Source organism: Cetorhinus maximus, chromosome 9 (assembly GCF_964194155.1).
Source record: "Cetorhinus maximus chromosome 9, sCetMax3.hap1.1, whole genome shotgun sequence".
Lineage (NCBI taxonomy): Eukaryota > Metazoa > Chordata > Chondrichthyes > Lamniformes > Cetorhinidae > Cetorhinus > Cetorhinus maximus.
Window position 1 is genome coordinate 109,519,221 of NC_135887.1, and position 16,789 is coordinate 109,536,009.

General features: G+C 48.5%; 1 protein-coding gene across 1 annotated transcript in view; it reads right to left on the reverse strand.

Moving 5' to 3' along the window:
* LOC144684916 (D(4) dopamine receptor-like) overlaps window positions 1–16,789 on the reverse strand; it is a 66,682-nt gene that overhangs the window by 10,136 nt on the left and 39,757 nt on the right. The gene's annotated exons all lie outside the window — the stretch shown is intronic.

Here is a 16,789-nt window from a genome sequence, read left to right on the forward strand (position 1 = left end):
ATGATGTCTGTATAGAAGTTTCATCTTCAATAAAGCAACATCCTTATAGATTAAATCCCGCTAAGTTATCACAAGTACAAAAAGAAATTGATTTCATGCTTCAAAATGATATAATTGAGTCTAGTTGTAGCAACAAGTTTGCTTATTGTACTGGTACCGAAACCAGATGGAACACAAAGACTTGTGCGTGGACTATCGAAAGTTGAATGCGGTGACAAAAGTGGATTCATATCCTATATCACGGTTGGAAGATTGCATTGAGAAAGTGGAACAATCGAAATATATCACAAAGATTGACTTGCGAAAAAGATATTGGCAAGTACCATTGTTGAAGAGAGCAAAGGAGATATCAGCTTTTGTAATGCCAAGTGGACTATATCAGTTTAAAGTCATGCCATTTGGTATGAAGAATGCACCTGCAACATTTCAAAGACTGACAAACAAAGTAATTGCAGGTCTAAGCAATTGTGCTGTTTATATTGATGATCTAATCGTTTTCAGTCAGACCGTGGGAGGAGCATTTACAGCATCTGGAAGAATTATTTACTTGACTACAAGAAGCTAATTTGGTGATGAACTTGGCTAAAAGTGAATTTGCAAAATCGCAAGTTATGTATCTAGGCCACACCACTGGACATGGTAAGGTGGCTGCAAGAGATGCAAAATTCAAGGCTATCATGGGTTTCCCAGTGCCTACAACAAAACAAGAAGTTTTGAGATTCCTGGGCATGAGTGGGTTTTACCTGAAATTTGTATCAAATTTTAGCCGAGTGGTTGCTCCACTGACTGAACTATTAAAAAAGATCAAGAAGTTTCAATGGGCATTGGAGTGTCATAAGTCATTCGATAGTTTGAAAACTGTATTAACTATGACACCAGTTTTGGCAGTACCTAATTATGCCAAGCAATTCAAGTTGGCCGTTGAAGCAAACAATATAGGTATTGGGGCTGTACTGTTACAAGAAGATAACACTGGATTGAAAAACCGATTGGGGATTTTTCACGGAAGCTGAATGTACAACAGAGAAGATATTCAACGATTGAGAAAGAGACTTTGAGTTTGGTGTTAGCGTTGCAGCATTTTGAAATTTATGTTGCAAACAATTCATCAGAAACAATCATTTATACAGACCATAATCTTTCGAAATTTTTGGACAAATTTTGAGACAAAAGTGCAAGACTTTTCAATGGAGTCTATTATTACAACCATTTAATCTATGGATTATACATGTTGCTGGTAGAGAGAACCTGTTTGCAGATGCGTTATCAAGCGTTTGAAGCTTAAAGGAAAATTGGACATTTAATAAAACACCTGGATGCTGAACTGGAGTGATTTCTGTTGATACCAAGGACTTGTGTATATATATATTATGTTAATGCATGCATCTGGTAATGTAATAGGGTAATAATTGTAGGAGGCAGTGTGAGATGGGTTGTTAAAAAATGAAGCCATCTTTTAGAATTATGACTGTTCATTTTTCGATAGGAAGGGGGATTTCAGGAAGAGATACTAATGTATATAATGTTATCAGAATTTTTTAAAAATAGAAGTTTAGTCTGTGTGTGTGTTAATTGGATTAAAGCCAGCTAGTCTGGGTGCTTTTATGTATAGTCGTTTTGAGATGTAAACATGAGATAGAGGGTACATTTGCATTTTGTTGAATAGAACATTCAAGAGTGGGAGTGAAATCTTGCACCTAGCTAGGAGACACCAAGTAATGTTTATATTACTAATAAAATTGGTAGTATAAAAGGGGTCTTATTGTTAGAAGAGGTGAAGTTCAAAGGGCCTGGTGATACAGTGAGAATTTGCATTCAAAGGGAAAGCTAGGTATAACCTGAAAGGAATTTTGTGTGTACAGGTCAGAGGCATGTAAGATCTAAGCCTGTAAACCTACAACTGTCTGCAAAGGAATAACATTGAAAGGAACCTTATTTTGAATTCATAAGGTGAAAATCCTTTGCCTGGTGTCTGTTTAAGTCTATTGGTTATTGTGGCCTTAGTGGAGATTAATTTGGGAATTTGTTAAAAGTTATGAAAGGAGTAATTTGTAGCCATGTGTAGGTGTTTATTTTGTTGTAAATTAATAAAGGTTTCATTTAGTTTGATATAAAAAACTCTCAAAAACTAGTGGTCTTATTCCTGAATTTAGAGCTGAAACTCAAAACATACCAATTGAAAATATAGGTTATGACAGTTGTTTAAAGTGCCCTCTGGGATTTTAACTAACTCAGCCATTACAACCTGCTGTGTCATAACACTAGACTAATACCAGGAATGGGCGGGTTGTCTTATCAGAAAAGACTGGGCAGGTTAGGCATGTATCCGCTGGAGCTAAGAAGAGTAAAAGGCAACTTGATTGAAAATTTAAGATCCTGAGGGGTCTTGACAGAGTGAATGTGGAGAGGATGTTTTCTCTTGTGGAAGAATTTAGAACTAGGGGTCACCTTCAAAAATATGGGGTCACTCATTTAAGACCGAGATGAGGAGAAATTTTTTCTCTCAGAGGATTTTGAGTTTTTGGAACTCTCTCCCTCAAAAGGCAGTGGAAGCAGAGTCTTTAAATATTTTTAAGGAAGAGCTAGATAGATTCTTGATTAACAAGGAGGTGAAAGGTTGTCGGGGGTAGGCAGGAATGTGGTATTGAGGTTACTATCAGATCAACCATGATCCTATTGAACGGTGGAGCAGGCTGGTGGGGCCGAGTGGCCTACTCATGCTCCCAATTCATATGCTAAATCATGCCTCCTACATCAAAGTCTAAATACATACCATGAAAAGCAAGGGACCCAGTACTGAGCTCTGTAGAACACCACTGGAAACAGCCTTTCAGTCACAAAACACCCATCACCATTACACTTTCCTTCTTGCCAGAATCAATTTTGGATCCAACTTTTCACTTGCCCTTGGATCCCATGAGCTTTTAATTTTCTGACGAGCCTGCCATGTGACCTTGTCAAAAGCCTTATCGAAATCCATATAGACTGCATCAAACGCACTACCCTCATCGATCCTTCTTGTTAATTCCTCAAAAAGACAGTCATTAGTCAGAAACAACTTTATCTTAACAAATCCATGCTGACTATCCTTGAATAATCTGTGTTTCTCGAAATGATGATTTATACCATGTCTCAGAATTTTTTTCAATAATTTGCCCAGTACTGAGGTTAGGTTGATTGGCCTGTAATTAATCTGTCTACCCCTTTCTTCCTTTTTAACCAATGGTACAATGTTAGCAGTTTTCCAGCCCTCTGACACCACATTTGTGTGAAAACCCTGTAATCAGGCTTGGTGAGCTGTTCCTTTCTATTTTTGGGCATTTAATATTCCAAAATATGTAATCCTGTGTAACATAGTGAATTTGCACAAAAACATAATCAATTACTGAAAGTTTATCAATCTAGCCTGAAATTTCATATTGTTTTATTTTTCATTTCATAAAATAGAAAAAAATTAATTGACATAACTGGAAGACATTACATGATAGAATCCTGCACCACAGGAGGAAGCCATTCAGAGTTTTCCAATTAATCCCACTATGTCCCTATTCTTTCCCCATAGACCAGTCATGTTTCCTTTGCAAGTATTTATCCAATTGCCTTTTGAAAGTTACTATTGAATCTCCACCTCCCTTTCAGGCAGCGCATTCCAGATCACAACTTCTCCTTGAGTGAAGAGAAATTCTCCTTATTTCCAACCAAATGTTAGTTACAAACATTTAGAGAATGTTTGATCTGTGATCAGACTGTGAGGCACATTCATTCCCACCCTTTCAATTAGACAGTGTTGTGAGAATGTGTCTGCTCAGTACTTTTCCACCTGTAAATTCAGCTCACCAAGTTCAGGTTTGTTTTATTCATCTTGCAGTCAAATCAAGATTGAGCCTCAAATGTGGTGAAATGACCAAGCAGCAGATTTAGAGGAAACTTAGGTCCAGTTTCAACCCATTAGTTTCGAAGAGAGTACTTTTCTTTATTTCTTGAAATAGTGGGCTGAATTTTCCCAGAATTGCACTAAGTGCGGTAGTGGGCGGTAAAATAGAGCCCTATCCGCCAATGAAAATGACGGATTTTCACGCTGTATCTTCCCGAGACCGCCTCATTATATATTCACTCCCATGAAACACACCGTTTCCAAGGTGGGCGGGGTCTCATTCCCCTGCTCCCCATCACCCCGCTATTGCATCTCGCCGGCCGCCATCTTTAAAAGGCAGCTGCAAGCAAAGCGCTCATTGCCACCAGCTCACCATCGCTGCCTGGCAGATATGGCCAGCCCCCCTGCTTCAACGACAGGTCCCTTGAGCTGGATGCCGTGGAGGCTCACCTGCTCTACCCCCGCTCTGGCCGCAGGATGGGTAGCAATGTCACCAACCCGGTTTGGGAGGCGGTGGTCAGCATGAACGCCCTTGAGAGGAGGACAGCCACCCAGTGCCGCAAAAGGATGAATGATCTCCTCTGTTCCGCCATCACTCCCAATTCACACGCTCACAAACCCATCACACATCCACAGGGCCCTCACTCACTGCCAGTGCAAGGGACACCACCATTCAATCTTTCACACACGCCATCATTGTCCTCATCCCGTCCATGGGACCACTCACCACCCACACAGGCCAGCATACTTATCATCTGGCCCAGCAGGCGTCCTGATAAACTCTCCCCATCTCTATCCATGAAGGACAAACTAGCTCACAACAGAAAGGAAAGGTCACAGACAGGTGAAGGGATGCCGGAAATCAAAGTTCTGACAGAAAACAGAGCCATCCAGCTGGCCAGTGATAACTGGGACTGGTCCCGTGCTGACGGTGAGGTCGGCACTGCTCTACCAAGTGAGGATCCAGCAGTGCAATATCCATCAGACAACCATGCTGTGAGTGATGTGTCCTCTTTCACAGGCCACTGCTATGCACTAATTATCTCCCTGAGCTTTCGCAGGCACATCTGGGAAGCAGCAGACGGAGTCCATGACCCAGAGCCTCCAATCGAGCCCCGAAGAAACCTCTGAAGAGGAATCTGAAGGCACTCTCCCTGAAGTCCCGTCACAGCGCTCACCCACACCCTCCACCAGTGCAGAGACACACACCTCGGTGGGACCTAGCTTTAGAGTAGCCTCGGGATCACAATCTGATGAGCAGGTTGCACATTCTGATCCACAGCAGGTGGAGGCAGGGACTTCCCCGGTCCCCGGCATTGCTGGAGGCCAGAACATTGCTGAGTCCGTGTCAAATGACGAACCTCTGGACTTGGTCATGTCACAGTTGCTGGAGCTGCAAAGGCAAGATAGGGAACAACAGGAAGGGATGTCCGCTGCACTTCTCAGATTGCAAGGCATGATGGAGGAGTCCGTCCATCTTCAGGCTGAGGTGATAGGGCCGCCATTGCAACGCACCGAGGTCAACACTGGCAGGATGGCAGCCGCCATGGAGACCTTGGTGCAGGATGTCAATCCTGCACTGCTGCGCAGGCTTAACTCCATCGCTGATGCCATAGTTGGCCTCCAACAGTGTGTATGCCAGAGGGGTGCTAGGCAGCTCGATCTCACTCCCGCTCATGGAATCAGCCAGGGACCCTCAGGCACCCATAGGGAGGAGGATCAACAGGTGCACGCTCCAGGGCCATCCACCCGGGTGACTCTGGGAGTGACTGGCCCATCTGACTTCCCTCTTCCTGTGACCTCTGTAGATCCAGCTTCACAGGCTGAGGAGGGTGCCACTGCTACACAGTAGGACCCCAAAAGCACGCTGGGGTCCTCCCAAGTCTCGCGCTCCAGACGGCGCCCGCCAAAGTCAACACAGACAGGGCGTCACAGTCAGCAGGCTGCCTCCACCTCTGCTGTGGATGTCTGGGGGGCAACAAGATGTGTGGTAGGGTTGGGAAAGTTAAGGAGAGTTAATTGCACAGCCTGGTCATGGGTGTTAATCACTTGTATATAATGTTCAGTATTGTCAATAAACTCCCAAGAATGTCTCCCTGCCTATGGCTCCTTGTTCTGATGAGTAGTGTTCTTGTCACTCAGATGTGAAACCTTTCTGCACAAGATAAAAGGCAGGTGTCTCAGCCCAGGGCCTCTTCCCTGTGCTCTGTGCGGCCTTCAGACCACAGTAATGGTGCAGACTCACACTTCCTGGAAACGTTACTGATGCCTGCACCTCGGCAGTGCTGCTCATTGCTGCCAGAATGTAGTGGGCAGGTGCCACAGAGTTCCCTCATACTCTCTGTGTGCTCTCAGCACCTTTTAAGGTGGGGCTGGCTCCCACTACACCAGCATCTGCAACCAGTGATGCTGTGCACCAGCTCCTGAAGGGCTGAGGTGGACACAGCATTAGATGCGTCTAAACTTTCATGGCTGCATCTTTGAGATGGCCCTGATCACAGAGCTGCCCTCGGCCAGGCAGGAGTCAGACATTCTCAGAGGCTATGTGAAGATCCATGGAGTGTCCTCACTGCATGTTGTCATCATCCTCCTACAATCTAGCAACTATTAGGGCCTCCACTGCATCTCCATAACAAGAGCATTCTCACAGAGGGTATTGGCGCTGCGATATGCCAGAATGGAGTCAAACGTTCACAACTGCAATGTGAGAATTTACGGCAACACCTCACTGCATGTCGTCATCATCCTCCACAAATCTGGCAGCTATGATGCCTCCTGAGTGCGCCTGCCTCATCTAGCCAGAGTGAGAGCCTCATCCCCGTCATCGTCACCACTGAGGACCCCCCTCACCCTCACCCCATCAGTGTCCTCCCCATCGGAGGAGACATGTAGCTCCTCCATCTCCTCATCCCGTTGCAGTGCTAGGCTGTAACGGGCGCAGCAGGTGATGACGTTGCATGATACCCTCTGCGGACTGTATTGCAGGGCTCCATCTTCAGCATCCCGATGGTCTGCTCCACCAAGGTGCGAGTTGCAGCATAAGTCTCATTATAGCGTCACTCTGCTGCAGTCTGAGGCCGCCGCACGGGTGTCATCAGTCACGGCCTCTGCAGGTAGCCCTTGTCCCCAAGGAGCCAACCCTGCAGCCACTGTGGACCCTGGAAGACTGCAGGGATCTGCAAGTGACTCAGGATGTAGGCGTCGTGCACACTTCCTGGAAACCGTGCACATACCTGCAGGATGCGTTCCTGGTGGTCGCACACCAGCTGCACATTCAGTGAGTGGAAGCCCTTGTGGTTGATGAAGTCCACTGAGTGTAGCGATGGAGACCTGAGCACCACATGAGTGCAGTCAATCGCACCCTGCAGCTGTGGGAATCCCAAGATCAGGGTGAATCCAATGGCCCTTGCATCCTGGTTGTCCTAGTCCCGGGTGAAATGCAGAAAGTTGTGTGCCATGGAGAAGATGGCATCCGTGACCTCATGGATGCATTTGTGGGTGGCGGATTGTGAAATCCCACAGAGGTCACCTGTGGAGCCCTGAAAGGAGCCACTGGCATACAATTGAGCTCTGCGGTCACTTTCACAGCTGGTAGTGGATGCCCTCCATGTCCCCTTGGTGCCAAGTCCTGCAGTAAGTGGCAAATGTGAGCCACCAGGTCCCTAGACATGCGCAGTCATCGGCGACACTGGTTCTCAGTCATCTGCAGGAATGGCAGGCGGCGTCTATGGCCTATGGATGTCGCTAGACACTGACCAGCCACGGCTCGCTCTCGCTCCTGGGCTGTGTGTGCGGGAGCCCCTGCTGCCCCTTCTTCATGAGGTTGCTGCTCCTACCCTTGCGCGGCCAGGTGCCTCAGTCACTCTCTCCTCCGTCCTCTACGGTCTCTGTAGACCATCAGGCATACGGGCAGGTCACCAGGATCCATGATCCTGATGTGGTCCTCCTGCAGCATGAAAGAGAGAGAGAGACACGTGGTTATCATGGCTGTACTTAGAACATTTCCTGGCCCTGTGTGACTGCCTAATGCTTCCTGGAGAGTGCTGGTCACCACTCGGATGGCCAGAGATGAGTGCGCCAGATGGCTGCCCTGTCAACCTGCGACATGGGGGTGGTCCAATCCAGGATGCTGAGATTGCAAGGGTCTGTGAGCAACTCCAGCAGTGACTGCCACATGGCCAGCGTTGGTGAGGAGATTGTACAACGTGTGCAGTCCAATTGCTCTGCGGTCCAATAAAGTGGTGGCAGTCTCAAAGTCTGTGCTGGGAGTGTGGGAGGCAGTGGAGTGGGTAAGGTATAGAGCGCTTGGTGGCCCTTTGGTGCCTCCGTGTTGCTTGCAAGGGCGGGCAGGCTAGGAGCCTGACCCCAATCGTGTCACTGTGTCTGCACCTGATCTGTCCCAGTTGCAGAGGCATGGTCAGTTTATACACGTGTCCCTAATGCGTGGCCACTTCCTTTGCTTACCCTGCCCCCCCATCTCTGCCCGGGATGCAGCGCCAGGGCAGCATTTGACCCCTGCACCCCCCTCAGTAGTCTCCTCCGAGGCTGGCCAGCACTTGCCCCCATACACCCCCCACCCCTCAGCAGTCGCCTCCGAGGCTGGCCAGAACTTGCCCTCAGACACCCCCCCACTCCTCAGCAGTTGCCTGTGGGGTCAGGCATCAGTTTCCTCCCCCCTTTGGCGCCCCTAAGGCCTGTATACAATGGCGAGCCATTGTATACAGGGCGAGCTGTGGAGAACGCTGCTGCTCACCCATCTCAGTTCCCCCAAAGTGAAGGCCACAAAGTGTACGTCGCCTGCGTGCTGTTGTGAAACACGTCGACGTGCTTTCCCGCTGACGTGGACGGACAATAAGGCGGGGTTCCAAGACCCTGGTGGGATGGCCTTTTAATTATATGCTAATGTATTACAATTAGCTCCCCGCCGACCGACGGCGGGAAATACGACCTGCAGTCAGCAGGCTGAGCGGAAGATCGCGACCTGCCTTCACGCTGTCGTGAAGTGGGTCCCGCCATATTTTCTGCTCATGCCACCTATCACGCCCTCCGCCAGCGGGCTCGGAAAATATCGCCCACTAAGTCTAACACCAATTAGAGCAAAGAAGGTTAAGAGGAGATTTAATTGGGGTGTTCGAAATAGAAGTTGAGAAACAGCACCTTGTCTTTCGACTGGGCACTTTACAGCCTTCTGGACTCGATAGTGAGTTTAGCAGTTTTAGATCGTAACCTCTGCCCCCATTTAGTTTTGTGATCTTTTGCTGGTTCAGTTTGTTTCTCGTTTTTCTCTTAATCTTTTAACTTTGCATTCAGATGGCTGCTATTCCACCATTCACACCACCTCTAGACATCTTTTGTTCCTTTACTTGATAATTGCCATTCAAATTTGGCCTTGTACCATGAAACTTTTTGTCATTTAATCGCCCCTGCCCTTCACTTTTTCCTTTTGTTCTTCTTCTACCCCTCCCCCTTTCACTTTTAAAAAAATTATTGCTTCATGGGATGTGGCTGTCGCTGGCAGGGCCAGCATTTATAACCCATCCCTAATTGTCCTTGAGAAGGTGGAGGTGAGCCGCCTTCTTGAACCACTGCAGTCCATGTGATGTTAGTATACCCACAATGTTGTTAGGAAGGGAGTACCAGGATTTTGGCTCAACAACAGTAGGAATAGCAATATAGTTCCAAGTCAGGATGGTGTGTGGTTTGGTGTGGTGGTGTTCCCATGTGTCTGCTGCCCTTGTCCTTCTAGACGGTAGAGGTTATGGGTTTGGAAGGCGCTATCAAAAGAGCCTTGGTGAGTTGCTGCACTGCATCTTGTAGCTGGTACATACTGCTGCCACTGTGAGTCAGTGGTTGGGGGAGTGAATATTTAGGGTGGTGGAAGGGGTGCCAATCAAGCGGGCTGCTTTGTCCTGGATGGTATTGAAGTTCTTAAGTGTTATTGAAGCTGCACTTATCCAGGCAAGTGAAGCGCATTGCATTACACTCCTGACTTGTGCCTTGTAGATGGTGGACAGGCTTTGGGGAGTCAGGAGCTGAATTACTTACCATAGAATTCTCAGCCTTTGACCTGTTCTTCTGGTCACATTATTTGTATGGCTGGTGCAGTTCAGTTCCTGGTCAATAGTAATGCCAGGATGTTGACAGTAGGGAATTCCGTGTTGGTAATGCCACTGAACATCAAGGGTAGATGGTTATATTCTCTCTTATTGAAGAGGGTTATTGCCTGGCATTTGTGTGGCAAGAATGTTACTTGCCACTTATCAGCCCAAGTTTGAATGTTATTCAGGACGTCCTGCAAATAGACATGGACTGCTTCAATATCTGAGGAGTCGCGAATGCTGCTGAACATCGTGCAATCTTCAGCAAACATTCCCACTTCAGACGTTATGATGGAGAGGAGGTCATTGATGAAGCAGCTGAAGATGGTTGGGGCAAGGTCACTACCCTGAGGAACTCATGCAGCAATGTCCCGGGACTGAGATGATTGGCCTCCAACAACCACAGTCATCTTCTTTTGTGCTAGGTATGACTCCAACCAGTGGAGAGTCTCCCCCCGATTCCCATTGACACCAGTTTTGCTAGGGCACCTTGGTGCCACACTCAGCCAATTCCTGCCTTGATGTCACACTCACCTCACCTCTGGAGTTCAACTCCTTTGTCCATGTTTGGGCCAAGGCTATAATGAGAGCAGGAGCTGAATGGCCCTGGTGAAACACAAACTGAGTAAGTACAGCTTCGTAACACAGTCGATGACACCTTCTATCATTTTGCTGATGATCAACAGTAGACTGATGGGGCGTTAATTGGCTAGGTTGGATTTGTCCTGCTTTTTGTGGACAGTACATGCCTGGGCAATTTTCAACATTTTCGGGTAGGTGCCAGTGTTATAGCTGTACTGAAACAGCTTGGCTAGAGGTGCAGCTAGTTCTCGAGCACAAGTTGTCAGCACTTTTGCTGGAATATTGTCAGGGTTTATAGCCTTTGCAGTATCCAGTGCCTTGAGCCATTTCTTGATATAATGTGGAGTGAATCGATTTGTGATGCTGGGATCTATGGAGGAGGCTGAGCTGGATCATCCAATTCAACCTTGTCTTTTACACTGATGTTCTGGGCTCCCCAGCGTGGATTTTTGTGAAGCCTCCTCCTCCAGTTAGTTTTTTAATTGACCGCCACCATTCATGACTGGATGTGGCAGAACAGCAGAGTCTGGACCTGATCCATTGTTTGTGGGATTGCTTAGCTCTGTCCATCACATGTTGCTTCCAGTGTTTGTCATGCAAGTAGTCCTGTGCTGTAGCTTCACCAGGTTGATACCTCATTTCCAGGTATGCCTGGTGCTGCATGCCCTCCTGCACTCTTCATTGAACGAGGGTTGATCCTCCAGCTTGATGGTAATGGTAGAGTTGGGGGTATGGCTGGCCAGGAGGTTACTGATTGTGGTTGAATATAATTTGGATGCTGCTGATGGCCCATAGTGCCTCATAGATGTGCAGTTTTGAGTTGCTGGATCGGTTTGAAATTTAGTATGGTGGTAGTGCAACATATGATGGAGGGTACCCTCGATGTGAAGACAGGATTTTGTCTCCAACAGGACTGTGCAGTGGTCATTCCTACCAATGCTGTCATGGACACTTGTGTCTGCGACAGGTAGATTGGTGAGGATGAGGTCAAGTAGATTTTTCCCTCTTGTTGGTTCTCTCACAACCTGCCGCAGACCCAGTCTAGCAGCTATGTCCTTTAGGATTTGGCCAACTCGGTCAGTAGTGGTGCTATCAAACCAGTCTTGGTGGTGAACATTGAAGACCCCACCCAAAGTACATTCTGTGCCCTTGCCACTCTCAGCGCCTACTTCAAGTGGTGCTAAGCATGGAGAAGTACTGATTCTTCAGTACTTCTGAACGGAGTGTGGTAGGTGGTTATCAGCAAAAGTTTCCTTGTCCTTGATTGACCTAATGCCATGAGACTTCATGGGGTCCAGAGTCGATGTTGAGGACTCCAGGGCAACTCCTTCCCAACTGTATACCACTGTGCCACAGTCTCTGCTGGGTCTCTCCTGGTGGTGGGACAGGACATACCCAGGGATAGTGTTGGTGGTGTCTGGGACATTGCCTGTAAGGTAGGATGCTGTGAATATGACTGTGTCAGGCTGTTGCTTGACTAGTCTGTGGGACAGCTCTCCAAATTTTGGCACAAACCCCCAGACAGAAACATAAAAAATTTGTTAGTAGGAAGACTTTGCAGGGCCAACAGCTTGGGTGAGCCATTGCTGTTTCCGATGGCGAGGTCAATGCCAGGTGGTCTGTCTGGTTTCATTCCTTATCGACTTTTCTGTAGCAGTTGGATACAACTGAGTGGCTTGCCATGCCATTTCAGAGTTGACCACATTACTGTGGGTCTGGAGTCACCAGACCAGGTAAAGATAGCAGATTTCCTTCCCTGAAGGGCATTAGTGAACCAGATAGGTTTTAATGACAATCGACAATTCATAATTATTGAGACTAGCTTTTATTTACAAATTTATTTATTGAATTTAAATTCCACCAGCTGCTGTGGATTTGTGTCCCCAGAGCATAAGCCTGGGCCTCTGGATTGCTAGTCCAGTGACGTTACCACTACACCATCACCTCCCCACCTTCCTCAAAAATTAACTTTCCTCAGTTCTGATGAAAATTCACAGCTCTCTTTCTCTCTTCACAGCTGTTGCTAGACCTTATGAGTTTTCCCAGCATTTTCATTTATCATTTCAAAATAGAGGTATTTTGATAGAGTAAACAAGGACAAAATGTTCCCAGTGTCAGGATGGTGGATAATCAAAGTACACAGATTTAACTTGATTGACCTAATAACTTTTTAAAAATTCATTCACGGGATGTGGGCTTCACTGGCTGGGCCAGCATTTATTGCCCATCCCGAGTTGCCCTTAAGAAGGTGGTGATGAGCTGCCTTCTTGAACTGCTGCAGTCCATGTGATGTAGTGTTGTCAGGGAGAGAGTTCCAGGATTTTGACCCAACGACAGTGAAGGAACGGCAACATATTTCCATGTCAGGATGGTGAGCTACTTGGAGGGGAACCTCCAGGTGGTGTTCCCATCTCTCTGCTGCCCTTGTCCTTCTAGGTGGAAGTGGTCATGGGTTTGGAAGGTGCTGTTTAAGGAGCCTTGGTGAATTCCTGCAGTGCATGTTGTAGATGGTACACACTGCTGTTACTGTGCGTCGTTGGTGACTGAATGTTTATGGATGTGGTGCCAAACAAGCAGGCTGCTTTGTCCTGGGTGGTGTCAAGCTACTTGAGCATTGTGGGAGCTGCACTCATCCAGGCAAGTGGGGAGTATTCCATCACACTGCTGACTTGTGCCCTGTAGATGGTGGACAGGCTTTTGGGAGTCAGGAGGTGAGTTACTCGTCGCACAATTCCCAGCCTCTGACCTGCTCTTGTAGCCACAGTATTTATATGGCTAGTCCAGTTCAGTTTCTGGTCAACGGTAACCTCCAGGATGTTGATAGTGGGGGATTCAGTGATGGTAATGCCATTGAACATCAAGGGGCGATGGTTGGATTCCCTCTTGTTGGAGGTGCTCATTGCCTGACACTTGTTACTGTCTAGTTGTCAGCCCAAGCCTGGATATTGTCCAGGTCTTGTTGCATTTGGACATGGACTGCTTCAGTATCTGAGTCGTCGCAAATGGTGCTGAACATTGTGCAATCAGCGAACATCCCCACTTTTGACCTTTTGATGGAAGGAAGGTCATTGATGAAGCAGCTGAAGATGGTTGGGCCCAGGACACTACCCTGAGGAACTCATGCAGTGATGTCCTGGAGCTGAGATGACTGACCTCCAACAACCACAACCAGCTTCCTTTGTGCTGGGTATGACTCCAAGCAGCGGAGAGTTTTCCTCCTGATTCCCATTGACTTCAGTTTTGCTAGGGCTCCTTGATGCCACACTCGGTCAAATGCTGCCTTGATGTCAAGGGCAGTCACTCTCACCTCACCTCGGGAGTTCAGCTCTTTTGTCCATGTTTGAATCAAGGTAATGAGGTCAGGAGCTGAGTGGGCCTGGCGGAACCCAATATGGGCATCAGTGAGCAGGTTATTGCTAAGGAAGTGTCGCTTGATAGCACTGTTGGTGACCCCTTCCATTACTTTACTGATGATGGAGAGTAGACTGTTGGGGCAGTAATTGGCCGAGTCGGATTTGTCCTGCTTTTTGTGTACAGGACATACTTGGGCAATTTTCCACATAGCCGGGTAGATGCCAGTGTTGCAGTTGTACTGGAACAGCTTGGCTAGGGGCGAGGCAAGTTCTGGAGCACAAGTCTTCAGTACTATTGCCAGAATATTGTCAGGGCCCATAGCCTTTGCAGCACCCAGTGCCTTCAGCTGTTTCTTGATATCATGTGGAGTGAATCGAATTGGCTGAAAACTGGCATCTGTGATGCTGGGGACCTCCGGAGGAGGCTGAGATGGATCATCCACTTGTCACTTCTGGCTGAAGATTGTTGCGAATGTAATATGTCCTTCCTTGGCTCAGTAGCAATTTCTGTTTTGATAATGCTCCTGAAACTCTGAGGGACAGCTTATTGCATTAAAAACACCACAAAAACGCAAGTTGTTGTTGTGATCTATATTTTTCTGATCTGTTTTGGGGGTTTTTCCACAAGCTGGTGAATCTGGCACTAGCTGTCAGATTCCTGGGATCCCTCTCCTAACAGTTTCACAATTGGGAAATTCCACCACAAGTGACGGTGGGGGTTATGTTTGTCATTGAGCGCAACTCAGGGTTTGTTTTTTTTGTTCATGAGATGTGAGTGTTGACAGGATTGAGAGAGAGTGTGAATCAAGGAGGCAGCAAGTGCAGGCCATGGAGGTAACAGGTCAATTTGGGGGCATTTGGTGGTGGCAGACATCATGGGCAGAATTTTGCCCTCGTCGGGTGGGCTCAGCGGGGGCAAACGAGAGTGGCCACGAAACAGACTGCATGCCAGGCCTGCCCAGCCTGAACGCCAGCTGCAGAATGTCCAAGAATGGGCGAGTGTGGGCAGGGGCCTGTTGGCTGCCAAGTCCAATGGCGACCCGACAGCTGGTTCAAAAACTGTGCAGGCAGCTCCAGGGAGGCTGCCCGCGATGGCATTGCTGCAACGACATGGCTGCAAATGAAGATGTAGACGCCAGGTGGGAGGTGAGGTCGGCTGGGCACTTGGCCCCCCCCGTTTTTTGGATGAGTGTCTCACCACCCTCCTGGAGGGACACCCTTGTCCGCAGAGATGGGAGGAGGAGGAGGCCACTGCACCTCACAAAGAGGGCATGGGAGGAGGTGGCATCTCGGGTGAGCAGCCATGATGTGAAGTGGTGCACCTGGGTGCAGTGCCGGAAGAGGTTTACTGACCTGCTGCGCTCAGGAAGGGTGAGCACCATGCTGGCATGGGTCTGTGTTTTGGGCTGGCCGTCCCCTCGTGGAGCTCAGGGGTGTTAGTGTCTGAGTGCCAACTGTTGATGACGCCGGAGCTGGCCAAAGCCCTGGCTGCTTTGCCTTGCGGCTCGAGGGCCATGACACAGGTGTGCCCTGCAAGGTGCTCCTCAGGTGGGGTTGGCCAGGCTGCAATGGCGCTGCAGGTACAGAGTGGACTAATCAATGCTCCTTTGTTCTTTCAGACATCCCATAACAATATTGAGAAGTCGTGCCTGGCAGAGGACCCCCACAGCACCGCATCCTCTCTAGATATGAGCAGGACACCTTGCAGCTCGAGAGGAGCCATGCACCTCAGTCAACCGGCCGCGGAGAGGCTGGGGTGTCAGACGAAGATAAGAGTGCAGTGCACTAAGTTGACAGTTTCGGATGGTGCAAACATTCTTGTGTTGTCTCACCATTGATGGGAGCCTCCAGACTGGATTCCTGATTGACCATTGAAAGACAATGGCACCATGATGCAGATCTCCTTGTCTCATCAGGGTGCCTGGCATGCACAGTGACAATGTGATGACTTTAACTAATGGCGTGTCCTTGTTCTCCCTTAGATCTGCCACCAAGCAGCTGATCTCAGGACCCCCAGGAGCTACCCCTGACACCGGAGGATCACCAGGCTCCAGAAGCACCTGCGTCACACTCACTCTCTGAACCAGGCACCAGCACAGATACTTCAGTGGGCATTAGATCGGTGGCTAGTATCTCGGTGCACATTGGTGAGGGCACTTCACGCTCACTTGAGGTGCAGCGGAGGCAGATAGTGCCCAGGGCACTGGCAGTCGGCAGACTGCTGGAGACCAGGACGATGTTCAGTCAAAGGATGATTATGAGCCTCTGGAGTCATTCATTAGGCAGCAGATACTGGATGTCCAGCAGGATATGAGGGAGGATCTGGCAGAAACCCAAGAGGGTATGTGTGCCATGGTCTGTTGTAGAGGAGTCCCTGCGGAGCATGAGCACTGTGTTGACCCTCACAGCCGAGCGCAATGCCTCCTTATTGAGAGAGTGGTGACTCTCATGGAGAGGCTGCTTCAGGAACAGAATCAGGCGTTCCTGAGGTTGTGCTATGACCTGCAAGCCCTCACACAGGCACTGACCTCAGGTGGTCAGTGTCAGTGTGGGAGATGGACGAGGCAGCCAGTATCCCAGTTAGGTGCCCATCCATCAATGGTGAGCAGGGAGGTCCACAGCAATCTCATATTGGCGCATGAGGTGCCTGCTTCTCTCTGGGCTCCTCTCAGAGCACTCCACATGATGGCAGCAGCTCCTCCGCCCCTCTGCCAGTGACTGTGGCATCCGATGAGGCTTTGGCGACTGGGGAGATGCCAGCCATGGCACTGGCTGCTCCCTCCCAGGCAGGGCAAGCACAGGCTCTACTGGCCAGAGGATGACCGCCAAGGTCATCAAAACCAACAGGACACCAGAGTCAGCAGACTGTCTCCAAAGCTGGT